Here is a 16,780-nt window from a genome sequence, read left to right as displayed (position 1 = left end):
TCTGGTGCAGGAAGGCAGCAGTGTGGGAGGTGTCATCAGGAGATTGGAGCGTAAGGTCGTGGCATTCGAGCTGGGTGTGAATGGAGTCCCGGTAGGCATCCCAGTTGACACGGGAGTAATCATGGACAAGTTTAGGAGTGATGTCAGTATGAGGATCGGGCTGGGATGGCGAGCATTAGAGATAGTGAGAAGAACAGGAGCATGGTCACTGCCAATGAGGTCAAGGACATCTGCGGTGATGTGCCCAAGAAGTTTGGGAGAGGCAAGGATCACATCAGGAGTGGTGTTGGATTCGGGTCGGGTGTGCTGGGGGAGGGGAACCAGGTCGCTCTGGAGGGTGGCGGCAGGAGCACGGCTGTGGATATTGAGATCGGCGGCAATCACGTAGGTGGTGACGGTGCAGTCAATGTGGGCCAGGAAATCGTACAGGATGGGGGTGCGAGGGCGGACATAAATGGTGGCACAGGTGACGGTAAGGGTGGGGAAGAAGAGGCTGAGGGTGAGATGCTCGGCAGAATTGTTAAGGAGAGGTTGGGGCCGAACAGGGAGGTGCTTGAGGTGGCCATAGCAACTCTGATACGCGCCAGAGGGTACGGGTTATCGGTGCGGCGAAGGGTGTAAGGAGCTGTGGAGATGGAGAGATGGGGTTGAAGGAAAGTTTCATTTAGGATGGAGGCATCCACGCCATGATAGCTAGAAACGGAATTCATTTTCTAATACGGGAACCACAACGTTATCTAAGAACAAAAATTCACAACCTTTGTGACAAAATTGCTATTGACGAGTGCAATAGAAGACCTTGATCTCTGTCGTGTGAAATCACAATAACGTCGTTCTACAGTAAGTAGTTCACTGGTGTGCGACTTTGGTTTAGTCCTCAAGCTGCGGCACGACGCTGCAAATTTCACGCTAAGAAGAACCATCTTATGAACCCACAGCTCTGCCGCCGCGACATATTTCTCCTTCCGAGTAATCGCGTCAATATGGGGAAAGCTCTACTCAAAAAATACAATTAGACTGTGTGACGAATATATAATTAAAACTGTCTTTAAATCTGTTCTCGAATCACATGTGTTCAATCTAATCTACAGTCTGCTACAGTTTGTGATTTATTGTGTTCTTCTCAGGAAGGAAGATTGGGTTTAACAACATCTAGGTCGTTAGAGGCGGAGCACAAGCTCAGATTGTATCAAGGATGGGGAAGGAAGTCGGCCGTGCGCTTTCAAAGGAACCATCCCGCCATTTGCCTGGAGTGATTTAGGGAAATCACGGGAATCTAAATGTGGTGACAGTAAGGAGTGGGAAAATGTCAAACTAACATTAACGTCCGCTGACACCTAATGCACCGGACGCGGTTTTCAACCGCCGTCCTCCCGATTGCGAGTCCAGTGTGCTGACCACTGCGCCACCTCGCTCCGTGTATTATTCTCACCTCGTATTTATATGGCTGTAATATTTTTCCAGATCTGTAGACTAACCTCCAGCACAGAAGCAAAGCCAAACAGCGTGGTTCTGAAGTTCATTTTCCTGCTGATCAAGTGCAGTTTTATTCTCTGCATAAGGTGTCAGCGGACGTTAATGTTAGTTTGACATTTTCCCCACTCCTTACTGTCACCACATTCATTAATGTCTTATAGATTTAGCTGCATTAAAATAAAACAAATGGAACGGAAGACTAAATAAAACAAGAGTGTCTCTGGCTGGGCTTCTAACTGCAAATAATATTTTGGGAGTAATTGCACTCATCTGGCACACCCTTATCGTATTTACAATAAGAGACAAATTTTCCATGTGAACCGAACAAGCTAGAAGTATAACACTACAACGGTAAAATATAATTTCTACGTAACACCCACTGAGATGTGCTATCTGACATGTGGCAATAACGCCACTCCTGATTAGACACTATAGCAGCCAGTTATACACAAACTGACGGAAATTCGAACAAGAGAAAACACGTTTAGAAATGCTACTGGAGTCACAGACGTTTGTTTTCGTACTGTGCTTAACAATATAAGGGAAAAAAGGAAAGACTCAATAAAAATTTGATCTACGAACTGCAGTGTGTTCCAGGTGTGGAAAGAGCGCGGTTCTGTAAACCATACCTCTCCCTCGCACAGACTGCTGTTCAAATACTACGATCGTGGGTGACTTTGTAACCTCCCCCTCACTTATCGACCTTAATGACAGTGAAAAATTAAACCGCGTGTACCTAATGGAAATTTGGGAAAAGCAATCGTCACCGAAGTTAAACTGTCGGTAAAGAGGGAGGAAAGGGTCACCTAAATGAAAGGAAAAATGCAAATGAAACAGGTGGAAATTAATTTTGAAAAGGGGTAAAGTTAATAAAGAAAGTAAATGTGCGGTCGTCACGTTAACAATTAATTGGCTCTAATTAGATATTTGAGATTTGGGGGAAATTACAGTCGCCAGTCCTAAGGACAATTACTATAGTAACTGAAAAAGAAAGGTTATTACACATATAATTAGCACTACAAGCGTGGCAACTGAAGGTTGACACGTGTAGTGTGAAAACTGAAAGTTTGTCAGAAGTACTAAATTTCGCTACACTCTGACTTAATTTAGCAAAAGAATTAATAAAACAGGAAAATCGAAAGTTAATTTAGTGACTGAAGTTAATAGTGAGCTTTCTTTCTGAAGCACATCGAAATTCAGTAAAATACGGTTAGTCTTGGACTACCTCAACAATCATTTCAAAAGCTACTTGAATCTACGCAATTTAGAAATAAGAGATTTAACTTTGAACTTGAATTAAATGATTCTGAACAATTAACAGTAGTAAAATTTAATACGTACCAAGCTGAGCTGCAGTCACAGGTAAGCTAAAATACGGTAACAAAACTCGCACTCTTAATTTGTGCTTGTGTAATCTAAATATTGTAGCCAGCTATGAATACTTTAACTGAACTTTGAAATTAAAGCAGTGAAATCTAATGATTTTGAATTTCAACGACACTCGCGTTCATTCCGGAAAAGGAAGGGACCCTGCTTGGTAATGCAATTGGGACAATGAGCAACAAACGTTCATGCTAAGTTGCTGTAATTTTGTGATGCAACAATTTTAAAAGTTTGAAAAGCTGAGGTCTGCCATACAGTTCTAAAACTTTACGTGCTTCCAGTCTTCCTTGTTGGTTGATTGAAGGTTTGAAGCCGTCGATCGAGGAGGTGGCGACAGTCACTCATTGTCGGCCGTCGCTGTTGCAGAAGCTGGATGTTGGCGCGCCTTCTTCTCGACACGGTCACCAGACGAAACGGGCTCTTGATGTGCGCCAGCTAATGCTTCCCGTCCGCGAAACCGTGTCAGAAACTATCATCGCAAGTCGAGCGCAATTACATGCTGCCAAACCCCGAAAGCGCGGCAACTCGCGGGAGCTTCACACAACACCCCTGCTCCACTCGCTACTCCAGCCAGACTATCTCTCTGCCCGCGCTCCACGCGACAGCGTTAACACTACCAAAGATCCTACACACTTTGATTCTTCACACGACCTATCGATGTAATCGTTCGATAGCAGTTTTCCCTAGGCAAGACCCAGCGTAAAAATACAAATAATATTTACGAAACAAACCAATTATTCATCGACATAAATGCATAAATATATATATACAAATAGTAAAACAATTACAATATGTAAAGACACAGAAACGTCATATATTCAGGTAACAAAAATAAGGAAAAAAAATTATAGTACAATAGATGGAAATGGGAAGATATGCATTTCCGGCGTTACAACCTCCGTCTTGGTACGAAACTGTAAGCAATGTCACATTGTTAACAACGTGAAATTAGATCACGCCAGATGAACATGCGATTCTCGCATCGCTAGATGACTGGTTTTAGGTATTAGACTCAGTTTCATTAAGTGATAGCTTATGAAATAAGTGTCAGATAAAATCGGATGGAACGTCTGTTGATTGGCCAAAGGGTCAATACTCGTATGTTAAAGATACTTTTTCATACCATAAATTTGATGAGTGCTAGTTTAACTTCTATGATACAATTTGTTTGGCTCAGTGGCAAGGAACGGTGGAAAAATATTCCGTAGTTTCCTAACGCCTCTCTCTCTTCTAAACAGAAAATTAAATTTTTTTCTATTATCAACGTCAGCTGGAAAGTCCATTCACATTCTCTGCGTAAAAATAAATAGATAGCAATGGCAGCAGCGATTATTTCGCGCTTACACTAGTTTTCCTCGCCGCTGTTTCAGGGAAACTTGGCACGGTGTAGCCTGGGACAAGATTCGCCAAACCATCGTCGCAGAAATTTCTCACTTCTGAATGTATCTGACAATGATAATTTCTTTCCTTTCATCATCATTGTGGAAGCGTGAATATCGATATCGTCAAAAGAATCTTTTCTCCATCTACCGAAACAACCATTAACACAGACTGCATACTCACTTTTGACACTTTCCTTTTTAGTTCGTCTTTCGAATGCTCTTGTATCCTATATTGAACATTCACACGCACCTACGGATGCATTTTGAGAATTTCATACGTTACAACAAATCATACAGAGTCGATTGGATATCTGCTGCAGTCACATTTTGCGGATTTGAAAAAAGAAATGTTACCATACAGCCGCTTGCGGCGTTCGTTACTGTTAGTTCGTATTCATAAAATAGCGCGCTGCACATATAAAGTACCAACGCATCGCATCTTTGCAAGGACTCATCAACGTAGCTTGCGGTCCCAGTGGGTAAGTGTATTTCAGTTTTCCAGTGTTTAAATGTCCCACATATGGCAATTTATGTGGTGTCATTAGTGCTTTGTCATCGTAGGAAATACCCAGATAAATCTTGTTACGAATCTCCCACATTACGCAGAGTAACTGTAATTATTCACGTTTCGCAGTCGACGATTCATTGCGGCAAATTGATTTGTCTGCCGTGTGTGTGTCATTAGTGAGTCTGCCGACGCGAGCGAAACTCCTGATGGTAGCTGTTCAGTAGATGGTGCCTACGTCCACTCCTATTAATAATGGCTGCCATGTTGCCAACAGACCGCTGCAGGGACTCTTGTGCTTTGGAGGGAAGCAGTGGGCTGACTCAGAATCGCTGTTACAAGTAATCACAGGATAGAAAACAACGATCAACATTTAAATTGATACTTTTGTCGCTGCTTGGTAGAATAGTTTTGTATTTACCAATGAAAACACAAACTGTAATTATTTTACAATATTTGTTTATGTTGAGAAGTGATTTTCAGTTTAATTGTACTCTAATTTGCATTGAAGGCCTATTCTGCTGTTATTCATACGTCGATATTCTGTACAGTTATCTATAAATCGTCGAAATGATATCGACATACATTATATTAAGTACTAATAAGTGGTTCTTCATTACTTAAAAATTTAGGTTTAACTTGTAGTCCGCTTTTCTCATCTTGTTCAAAATGTCTCTGAGCACTATGGGACTTAATATCTGAGGTCATCAATCCCCTAGATTACAACTACTTAAACCTAACTAATCTAAGGACATCACAGACATCCATGCCCGAGGCAGGATTCGAACCTGCGACCGTAGCGGTCGCGGGGTTCCAGACTGAAACGCCTAGAACTGCTCGGCCACACCGGCCGGCTCATCTTATTCAACCACACCTTCCCCTTCTTCTCTAATATTTACTTCTTAGTTTTCATATTTTCAATTACGCAATGATTCCATTACAGTGATGCCTTTTACTATATGCATTTTATAACATACCTTTCGTGTAAAAATTTTCCGAAATTGCTCCCCAACATTCTGTTATCTTTAACGGTTACAGTCAGTTAGTTATTGACCATTAATGGGTTTGCAAGCGTAATTCTTATTCGCTACATAAGTAAATATTATATATTTTTTGGTCGTGTAGGATATGGTGACCGATGCGCAGTGACCGTTTTTCCTCCAAAGAGTTGGGCAAATTCATTCGTTTGTTCCGAAGGGAACGCCGACAAGGTTTGCCACCTTCTGGCTGGTCGGCGATGACAGAATCGACGCACGCACTGCACTCTTTGCCAAACGGTTTGACAGAAACTTTTCGGTAGAAAAATTTCATTTTTGCTTTACTTGTAGCTTTATATGTCAGGTTCATTATGACGTGCTCATCATTTCGTTAATGGTCGTAATTATTGGGGTATTTACGTAGAAGTAGGACCGCGAAATTCGAAAATGTTTGCAATGAAAAAAGGGGGTCGTTATGATTTTGCATCTGGTGCTTATTAAATAATATGTTCCTGCGTAAGAAATTTAGCTAACATATTGACTTTTTATTTAAACTTGGTTGGAAGTCTCTATCTGTCACCAATCTCGAGTAAACTGCTCTGACGTAGCGCACTCATTTGCGATCGCACCGCGCCAGCGATAAAGCCAGAGTGAAATATCTATTACATTCCTCATATTTCATAAACGATTAGAGATATCGAAATGAGATTTTGGCAAATGATTAGCATACAAAGAGGAGAGTATTTTACCATATGGTTACAATGCAAAACTTCATTACCTCCGTGTTATTCCATTAACTACAGACTTTTCCGATGAAAGAAAGTAATTTTTAAGGACCGTCGATAGCTGGTGCAACGAGAAACGCTATGGGTTTTGGAACAACATAAGTGAAGCCATTATTCGTTTCTTTTGTACCGAAAATGTCCATTTTCATAAGATGCTGACCTCACTTTTCCTTAGTTCATCGCGTAAACTTAATAACCCACTGTTTGAGAATTCTCTTACAACTGCATCTGCACAACATGTTAGTAAGGTGAGTTTTGGCAAAAGACGTAAATTTTATCATGTTAACAAGAGAAATGTGTAAGTTTTACTCAAACTTTCCCATTCGTGCCGCTTCTCTGAAAGTTACAAATGGTTAACAAATAAGGCGAAAATAAATCGCTGCATTTTCGGCGGAATTCTTTTTAGACACTAACCAAAGAAGAGGTGACAAAATCTTTTTGAATGGTCAGCATGCAAGAGTGGACGCGGAGAGAGGCCCTGCTTAATATTTACCAAAACTGTGAGTGTAGGCTTCTGTTAGAATGTGCTCTGAGCGAACCCCCCCTCCCCCTCCCCTCCCCCCCCGCAATCACTGCCGCTCTCCCCACGCTTCCTCAGCCGACTGCACATCTGGCGGGCGGGCACGGCATTTTGCGGGTGCTATAACGCGCAGTTTATTTCCTTTGGTGAATAATGAATATCTTCATATCGTAGCTGGCATTCACATGAAGTTAGCCGAGACAATTCACTTAAATATTTGAACTGTGTATCTGTTTCTTTTTCACATATTGATTTTTCGATTATTTCTGTGATGTTTTCCCACCTGAATCGGATATTCAAATGAGGGGACATCCTTACGTATCAGTCGTAAAATGTACCTCGTTTGACAGTTTTAAGGCAAAGACAATCGAAATAACATCTTTCTTTCATCACGCGATCGGCGGTTCGAAATGCACAGTGCCAAGGACAGGGGGTGATGGGAGCAGTATTATGCTATGGAAGACATTCAGCTGCGCTCGCCAGCGACCTGTGGTAGTAATCGGAGGCAAGCTTACATCTGTGAGCAACGTGCCTCCCTTCATGCTTGATATCTTCCCTGCTGGCAGTGTCACCTCCCAGCAGGATAATTGTCTGTGTCTCTAGGCCAGAGCTGTGCTACAGTGGTTTGAGGATCATGAAAGTGAACTCAAGTTGTTGTCTTGGTCACGAAATTCGCTTGGTGTGAATCCAATGGAATCCATTTGGGTCACTATCAGGTGCCATCACCATTTACACAAATCAGCGGCCTGCAGTTTAAGAAAATTAGAAGACTTGTGCATGGACATCCGGTGTGACGTATCTTTACGAACCTGTCAACAAACTGTCGAATCCATGATACGCAGAATCGGTATTACATTGCGTTCCAAAGATGGACCAGCAAGTTATTAAGCAGGTGTTCACAATACTTTGGCTCGCCTGTGTATTTCTATGTAGTTATTACTCAAGACTTTGACGTCTGGCGAGATGTGACAGTAGCTTCAGTGCTTTCCTATGAATAGACGTACTTTTTCAAAGACATTCGATAGTATTATTATTATGACAGTCTTGGTGAGGTCTGTATACGCAACTTAAGAGGAAAGGGTGGTTCATGTGTAAAGGAGACCACATATAAAACGCTAGTGCGGTCCATTCTTGAGTACTGCTAGGGTATTCTGGATCCCCACCAAGTCAGATTGAAGAGAGATCTCGAACAAATTCAGAAGTGTGCTGTAAGATTTGTTACCAGAGATTCGATCATCATGCGAAAGTTACAGACATGTTTTGTGAATTCAGATGAGAATCCCTGGAGGAAAGATGACGTTATTTTCGCGGGACACTACTGAGAAAATTTAGAGAACGAACATTTGAAGCTGACTGAGAACGATTTTACTGTCGCCAAGGTACATCTCGCGTAAGGATCACGAAGATAAGAGAAACTAGGGCTTTTACGAAGGCTTGTCAACAAGCGTTTTCTCTCGTTCTAGATTAGTGGTGGTACAAGGTATCTTCCATCTTGCATCATGTGATGGCGAGCAGAATATGTATGTAGAAGCAGATGAAAAAGGCTGTTTGTTCGTTTGTGATACATGTTTCATTTCCTTTTATTTGCGAAGCAGTGTCATTGACTTGTAACGTGTGTTCATTGCAATAAGTTAATAAAGTTTCCACATGCTTTATCATGTTATAATTTTTTCACCATTCTCTTATTAGGAGACAAGAAACAACTTTTTGGAGCTCAAGTTTCGTGAAGTTAAATTACTGTTTGGTCTGTTTTTGATGTGTGATTTTACTACCCTGTATGTGTCGCTCTGGGACAGAAATTAGGGATTGTATACCAGCGATGGTCTCTGAAAACTGCAGACCAGCGACAAAAGCGCCGCCGTGCCTACGAATCTGTATTATTTACTCTGGATGACCTGAAAGCTAAAGACGTTATGTGGTGCTTGTTAAAGCAACTCTGTTTCCTGTTGCATTCGGCAATGCTAAATTAGTACTGTTAGCATCACAGACAATTTTTTTCAGAATTCTGTAAAGAGCTAAAGCTATGTATTCCATATCCTAAGCCACAAAACGGGAAGTGAAGCTTTGACCATGCTATTAAGACCCCACACAGAAGTTATTAAGGAAAGTAAAATATGGCATTAAATAAGTGTGCGAGGTTACAGTGAATGAGTTCTAACTGAAAGAATACAAAAAACTTGATGTAGAAGCTTTGAATCTTTCATCAAACTAAGGACACCAAGTAAAAATAAAAACAATGATAAAAAAGTAATGTGACTGCAATGAAAAAGTCGAAATGCGGTTTGTTAATGATGACCACTACTTTTTTGGATCTTCAAAGTACACTCCTGAGACGTTACTTAGAGGAGTTCATAATCATAAGACTACCTTCATTATGCGCCATTACTGACTCTTTGAAACATGAGTTGACTGGGATGCAATCTGTATTGGCGCAGATGAATGCTTGTTTATCAAGACACATAAGTCCATACGAGATCAGTTACTGTCATAAGTAAAAGAGCATCTGCTCTATCACTATATTGGTACTTCATCCATCATATTACTGATTTTGCTCCATTTTAGATGGTGGAATCACGCCTCTACCATTTTTTACCTTTACATTCGTTTTTGTTGCAAATGTAAATTAGATTCACATACACATAATGTTCTTTTAGTCAGCTGGGGCTTTTCTAGGCTGTTTCTTTTAACATGAATCAATATGTAATATTGGATGTTACATATTCCTAACTAATCATTTTGTTCATAAAGTTAAGCAATCAAAACCACTCAGCGTAAAATTATGTGATAAAACTATAGCATACTTTTATAAAAGTTGTCAAATTTGAATTCTTGAAACGTTGTCATTGCAGAAACTATGGAATCCTGTGCCACCAGTCAACAAGAACAGATATGTACAAGTTTGCTGAGCTGAGTACCTGGAAGAGTGTATTGGAAATGTTCATTAGTCTCTTAAAGAGATCCGAAGAGATATAGAAACATTTTCAAAGTCTTTAAATGAGCAATGACTTGCTCATAATTATGAGACTGTGTAGATGCTGACAGCAGCTTCTTCTTTTAGAATTGATTATTACCAAATAATTGAAGTATATCCAGGAGAGATGCCTAAGACAGCGTTTACAGCACTATCTGGTGACTGTCGATATTGCAGAATGCCTTGTGATTTAAAGAACATGCTTGCAACATTCCAGCACTTATTAGATGGGGTTCATCACAAACCTAAGAAGACACATGGTCTATTTGGATGGTATCATAGTTTTTGCCATAGATTTAAATGAACACATAAAGTGCCTAAGGAAAATATTCAATTGGTTGAGGACAGCTGGTCTCACATTGAGCACTGACAAATATCATTTTGCACATTCACAAGATAATTACCTTGACACATTTTTATCCAAGATGGACTGAGGATAGATCCTAACCTCACTCTGACTGTACAAGATGTTGCGGTTTCACAAGCAAAAAAAAAAAGTTACAATTCTTGGGTTAGCAAATTATTACCGAAAATTTGTCAGAAAGTTTGCACAAATTGGCCAACCATTGACTAGAGTACTGAGAAAGAAGTTACATTTCACTGGACAACAGAAAGTCAAACAGCTTTTCAAAATTTAGAGGAGATATTAACATTAGACTCTGTATTAGTCTTTCCCGATTTTACTAAGAAATTTATACTATCGTGAAATCCAAGAAATATTGTTTTAGTTGCTATTTTAAGTCAAAATATGTATCAAAACGAACATACACATCTCATCAGCTAAATAAGTTTGAGTGCGACTTTTCGACTACAGAATAAGAGATGCTGTCTTTAATAAATGACATTTCGTATTTCTGTTGACACTAACATGGTCGTAAATTTTAAGCTGTAATGGTTCATGCACCCATGAAGTGGTTCTTGGGACTAAAAGACTCTTGAAGTCAGCCAATAAGATAGGCACTGAAGTCAAGTGAGATTCAGTATGAGGTAGTCCACTGTCCTGGTATTAAGAATGCAAATGGAAACATATTTAGTAGGATAACTGCAGTGTTAATAGTATCTGGATTAAGTCTAACAGATTAGAAGAAGTCACAAGCAATGGACAAAGAACGATAATTGCTCAATAATAACCACAGTTCTCCTGCATAAGGGCTTACTGTAGGTCAACAAAATATAGGTCATGCATCATCATTCATGCAGCAATCTGAACTGAAGTGTTAGACAAGCACATGATTCTGCGCTGTTGTGACATGGAGGTAAAAGAACTACTAACAGACGCGCTGCAGAGACATTTTGGTGGAGAATACATCATGGTGATGTGGAGCAGCACTTTACAAATTGCGTTCCATGTGCTCAACGAACAGACTTGAGTCACCACTAAATACAGCTACAAAGCTTACCAAAATCTATGAAGCCATTTCAGATGGTAGAAAGTGACATTCAAGGATCGTTTAGTAGGGGTTTAGCAGGGAATAAATATGTGTTCACTAAGACCACCCATTTTTGGAGATACCTAGAAATTATAGTGGTAACAGATCAAACAGCAAACATTGTAGCTCAAGATACGGTCAAAAATTTGGTACTTAAACTTGGAGTACCGGAAACTATAGGCACATAGCAAGGAACTAATTTCATATCTGATCTGATGAAGCAGTTATGTCACTTGTTAAAAGTGAAGAAGTTGCATACTGATCGATTTCATCCACAAGCAAAATGTTTTATGGAGCTTACACATAAGGTCCACACACACACACACACACACACACACACACACACACACATATATATATATATATGAGCGTGAGTCAAATGAAAACCTTAAATATTTTTTTAAATGTTATTTATTGTGCAGAAGTGGTACAAAGCTGTATCACTTTTCAACATAATCTCCCCCACGCTTAATGCAAGTCCTCCAGCACTTACAAAATGCATTAATTCCTTTAGAAAAAAATTCTTTTGGTAGTTCGCATGATCACTCATGCACTGCGTGGCGTACCTCATCATCAGAACGGAACTTCTTTCCTCCCATTGCGTCTTTGAGTGGTCCAAACATATGGAAATCACTTGGGACAAGATCTGATGAGTATGGCATTCAAAATGCACGTCTGTGATTGTTGCAACTGTTGTACAGGCAGTGTGGGGCCTTGCATTGTCATGTTGCAAAAGGACACCTGCTGACAGCAATCCACGTTGCTTTGATTTGATTGCAGGCCGCAGATGATTTTTTAGGAGATCTGTGTGTGATGCACTGGTGACAGTGGTCCCTCTAGGCATGTAATGCTCCAAAATGACGCCTTTTTCGTCCCAAAAGAGAGTCAGCATAACCTTCCCTGCTGATGGTTCTGTTCGAAGTTCTTTGCTTTTGGTGATGAGGAATGGCGCCATTCCTTGCAGGCTCTCTTCGTTTCTGGTTGGTGGAAGTGAACCCAGGTTTCGTGCCCAATAACGATTCTTGCAAGGAAGCCATCACCTTCTCGTTCAAAGTGCAGAAGAAGTCCTTCACAAGCATCAACATGTCATTCTCTCATTTCAGGAGTCAGCTGCCGAGGCACCCATCTTGCAGACACTTCGTTAAACTGGAGCACATCATGCACAATGTGGTGTGCTGACCCATGACTAATCTGTAAACATGCTGCAATGTCATTCAGTGTCACTTGGCGGTTTTCCTTCACTATGACTTCAACTACTGCAATGTTCTGTGGAGGCACAACTCGTTGTGCCTGACCTGGACGAGGAGCATGTACCACTCAAGTCACACCATTTGCGAACTTCCTACTCCATTTGTAGACTTGCTGCTGTGACAAACATGCATCACTGTACTGAACCTTCATTTGTCAATGAATTTCAATAGGTTTTACACCTTCACTACGCAAAAACCGAGTAACAGAATGCTGTCCTTCCCTGGTGCAAGTCGCAAGTGGGGCAGCCATATTTATACTGATACTGCGATGGTATGTGTGCATCTGCACTATGCTGCCACATACAGGCCATTCTGCACGCTATTTGTAGCTCGCTTACCACCTTACAGGATAACGGCGCGAAATTTCGATTTGTTATTACAAATTTAAGGTTTTCATTTGACTCACCCTCACACACACACACACACACACACACACACACACACACACACACACACACATATATATATATATATATATATATATATATATATATATATATATAACTGAAAAAATTGTACATCATGGAATTCAATTTCATTTGTTTCAAGTTTCTTCATTCCTTAATATCTGAGTTTAATATTTCTTCCTTCAGAAAACTGAAAGTTTCAATCATATGTTATCTTCATGTCTGGTATTTAGATATGAACAGCTACTAATGTTATGGTATATAAAACACTTATTTGTAGCTCAATAATCTTTTTTAAACAAATTAGTGTTGCTGATATTGTTGAGCTTCTTCAGTAAGGCTTCTAACTATATAGATAAAAGTTTATTAATAAAATTTAACACCTGTGTGGTACCGTATCATAATTATCTAAAACTGTTCTCTTATTGTACTGAAATGAGACTCTTTTCTTAACCTGCTTGTTAATAAAATGGTTTGTGTTTGGCCAGTGGTTATCTGATTGTACTCTGTATCTTTTCTTTCACTTCATTCTCAATGAATTTTATCATAAATTCAACTATTTATCTTTCGAATATTCTTACAGTTTAAAGTGAATCTCTTTATTTTCATCTGTGAATTTTTTATAATTTTGTCTCAAAATATTAACTTTTAGGTCCATTTGAAGGCCAAACTGTAATCCAGCTATTTCTTAGTTCATCAGACCATTCACCTAGAATACAACGTATTCCCACAATAGTTTCACCACCATCAATATATACTATACTGTCTGAATCAAAATATATAGCACCTTTTCCTGGCTTATCTAACTTCTTGTGTAATCTCAGTCTTACATTTAATGTAGTGAATGCTGCTATAAAAATATTTGTAAATGTATTGTTTTCTCCATAATAATCCTGGAAATTGTATTTCATCTGAACCATATTCTCATTAACAAAATTTATATTTGTATTATGTAAGCGACCATTCAATAATATCTCAGATAGGGATGAAAATAACTTCACCTTACTTTCATCTACCCAAGTTTCAGCTACTTTTGGAAGCAATTAAATTTTATGTTTTTAATAACGATTTTGCATCTTTAATTCTAGCTGCTTTTACAGGATTCAAAAATTTTTTTTAAATAAATGAAAGCTGAAAATAAAATGTGTGTTCTACAAACAAAAACAAATATTCTATAATAGAAATACTTGAAAATAAGAAAAGACAACCAATGAAAGATATGGTAAATGGTTACTTACAGAATATTTAATTAATAATAATAATCTTTTTACAAATATTGGCGATATTAATTATCTGAAAGAGAAAAAATTTGAAGAGTTTTAAACAATTAAAGAACTCATTTGCAATAATTTTATAGCTTTTAAAATAACAGATGTAGTAGATTGTATAGATAAAGGAAAAATAATAAATTTCTTCTAAAAAATCTAAATGTGGTAGTTTAAATAGTTTTTTAAGATCTAGATTTTCTAAATTTAGTATAGCTATAAACGGTATTAAAGCAAATATTCCTTATTCCGCAGATTCTAATGTACAAACCATTAATAGTCTTGAACAAATTATTAATTAAGATATAAAAATTACTAAAGTATAAAATTCCTATTCATATTCCTCATAAAACAGAAATAGCAGATTTTATATTAGATGCATTATTAAATTTATCTATTGTCACATAAAATAATTTTTTATTCCTTTCCTCTTATTTTTCATTCATTCTCAGAAATATTTTAGTGATCTTAAAACATTGTGTATTATCCAAACATTCTACTTTTCTTTCTGGAATTTCTAAGTTTTCTACTTATAGTTCCCTCCCATAGTAGATTCTAAACATACATTATTAATTGGTTTAATGTCTTCGATGGGATGTCTAGAAACTTTATAGAATTTATTTATTGTTTCTCCTTTCATGAATGGAATAATATTATTTCTTTTTATTAATCCTAAGTCTTTAAAATTTATATTTGTCATACCATATAAAATAAACTATTTAATTTAGAAAAATAAGGGTCTCCAGAAGTTATAAAGCATGTTTGTTTCGCAGAAACTACATTCTCTGTCTCTTCGAAGATTTCAATGCAATTAATGGGTAAGGAAATGAAACTAAATGCAGATAAACATATGTTTCCTCTTCCTTCTTTATTGTCTGTTTTAAATTTTATTTCCTTGCCAGTTAATTTTTCAAAATTTTTGTAAATAATACAGCAAATATTCTGCAATGAATCTATTAAGTTCTGCCATATTTTGGATAATGGAACAGAATAAAAACGAACTTGCTGGAAATGTTTGGTATTATTTTTTATCAATTCTAAACAATCTGTTAATGAGTCAAATTATTGTTATTTTTGGAAATATAGGTTAATATGATTATAACTTGTAGCTTCTAATCTTGTAATTCCATTTTATGTAACTAATTTAAAAGCAAATAATTCTCTAATCTTTACTCTGGCCAATTAAAAAAATCTGTTATATAGATTCCCAGTTATTTATAAACTCCTTGCCTGTTATATGACACATTACACTTATCATATATTTCTACTCTAGAATTAGGATTTATCCAAATGAAATAGTTTTTTCCAATAGAATTATTGTTGCTAACTATTACATTACATTCTTAATTAGATCTACTTGCATTTGAAAAATAATTTTTTTGTTAAATAATTGTTTGTTAAAAATTCCTGCAAAATATTGTGTCATATGTAAGTCCAATAAATAATAATGATTTTTCATAAATTCTTTTAAAATACCTAGTACTTCTTTTAATAATGCATCTAATCTAACTTTTGCTAATTCTATTTCATGAGAAAAAGCAATAGGATTTTTGCTTAATAATTTTTATATTATTATCAATAATTTGTTTAATACCATTAATGATTTATATATCAGAATCTAGCATAAAAGGAATATTTGCTTTAATTCTATGTCTAGCCAAACTAAGTTTACATACTCTAGATCTTAAAAAACTATTTAAACTACCACATTCCGATCTTTTTTACAAGAAATTTACTATTTTTCATTTCTCCTTCCAATATATCAAATGTGTTATTTTAAAAACTATAAATCATTCCAAAATTGGTTTACATTCTTCTAGTTTTTCTCTTTTGGGTAGTTAATATCACCAATATTTGTAGTAAGTAAATATTCTGTAAGTAATCATGTACCAAATCTATCGCTGGTTGTCTTCTGCTTATTTCCATGTAGTTCTGTTACAGAATATTTCCTTTTGTTTGCAGCACACTTTTTACTTTCATCTTCCATTTATATAAAAAATTGTTAGATTTATATAAAAGTAGCTAGTATTGCAGACTCAAAAATGCTATTAAAATAATAAATCTTAATTGTTTCCAAAAGCAGCTGAAACTTGGGTAGAAGATAGTAAAGTGAAGTGATTTTTGTACCTATGTGAAGACTGACAAAAATAAAAAATTATTGTTTCCCAAATGCGTAAAATGTGCAGAAGATAGAAAAAATAACGATGACAAAAGATGTATTATTGGAACTTGAACAACTGCTGAAGTTAATAAAGCTATAGGAAAAGGATACTTATGAAGTGTAGAATTTTAGAAATAAAAGCAACATGTACTTTAAAAATTATCTGAAAGACTGTACGAAAATAAAATTAGAATCCTACCCCCTTAAGTTTGAAACTAATAAGATGTATGTATAATATGTAAAAGAAAAAATAGGTTTTGACATGGAT

The sequence above is a fragment of the Schistocerca cancellata genome, chromosome 1, assembly GCF_023864275.1.
Source record: "Schistocerca cancellata isolate TAMUIC-IGC-003103 chromosome 1, iqSchCanc2.1, whole genome shotgun sequence".
Taxonomy (NCBI): Eukaryota; Metazoa; Arthropoda; class Insecta; order Orthoptera; family Acrididae; genus Schistocerca; species Schistocerca cancellata.
This window is presented reverse-complemented; position numbering follows the sequence as displayed.